A 902-nucleotide genomic window follows, 5' to 3' on the forward strand; every position below is an offset into this window, starting at 1 on the left:
TATAATGAGCTGCTTATTTAGCCCAATATAAGTTAAAAATGAAAATTATCCACAAAATAATAAATTTAAAAACTCTTATTCAATTATTTCACATCAAATTTTAAATTTCAAATTCTCCAATTTCAAATTTTAAATTTTTAAAAAATCAAGCTAGTTATTTCAAAAAAATAACCCTCTGAAATCCTTCAATACTCTCTTCTTTTTCAACCGGCGGCCACTCCACCTTCGTCAATAATCATCCCATTTCACCGTCACTACTTGACTTGTCACACGTCACTCACCCTTAATAAAAATAACCATCCACTTAAGGATAAAAATAATCATGCCTAATAAATTGAACATCTAACATATTTTAATTATATATAACTAAACTCAATCCAATCAAAATAATTATCTACATAAAAATAAAATAACCATCCGCATACCTATTAAAATGACAATCCTAAATTGACCATTAAAATAGAAGAAGAAGATGAATAAACAGAAGAAACTATTATTGTGGTGAAACATAATTTTGAAGGACTAGTCAGCGACATAGGACTCAAATCATGAAAGAAGCTAACCATGCTTGGATCCGAAGAAGAAGAAGAGCATGGTAGTATCATCGGTGAGAAGAGCCTCGAAGGAATGGGAGAAAGCGAAGCCGATTTGGAAGAGAGGCACGAAAACAGCGGCAGCAACGTTAGGCTGAGCGTCGGAGGGCGAGGCGCATCGGGCTGACCGGCGGAAGTGAGAACGGTGTCGGTGGGAGGATGCGGCAGCCTTGATATGGCCGGAAAAATTCAGTGACGCGAGGTGAGAATCAGAGAAGATGACGGTGAGTTTTGGACGTGGATTAGAAATAACTGTACATAGTGTGAATGGATTTAAATACTAATCTTAATTTTCAAATTTTAAAATTT

The sequence above is a fragment of the Arachis ipaensis genome, chromosome B06 (genome assembly GCF_000816755.2).
Source record: "Arachis ipaensis cultivar K30076 chromosome B06, Araip1.1, whole genome shotgun sequence".
Lineage (NCBI taxonomy): Eukaryota > Viridiplantae > Streptophyta > Magnoliopsida > Fabales > Fabaceae > Arachis > Arachis ipaensis.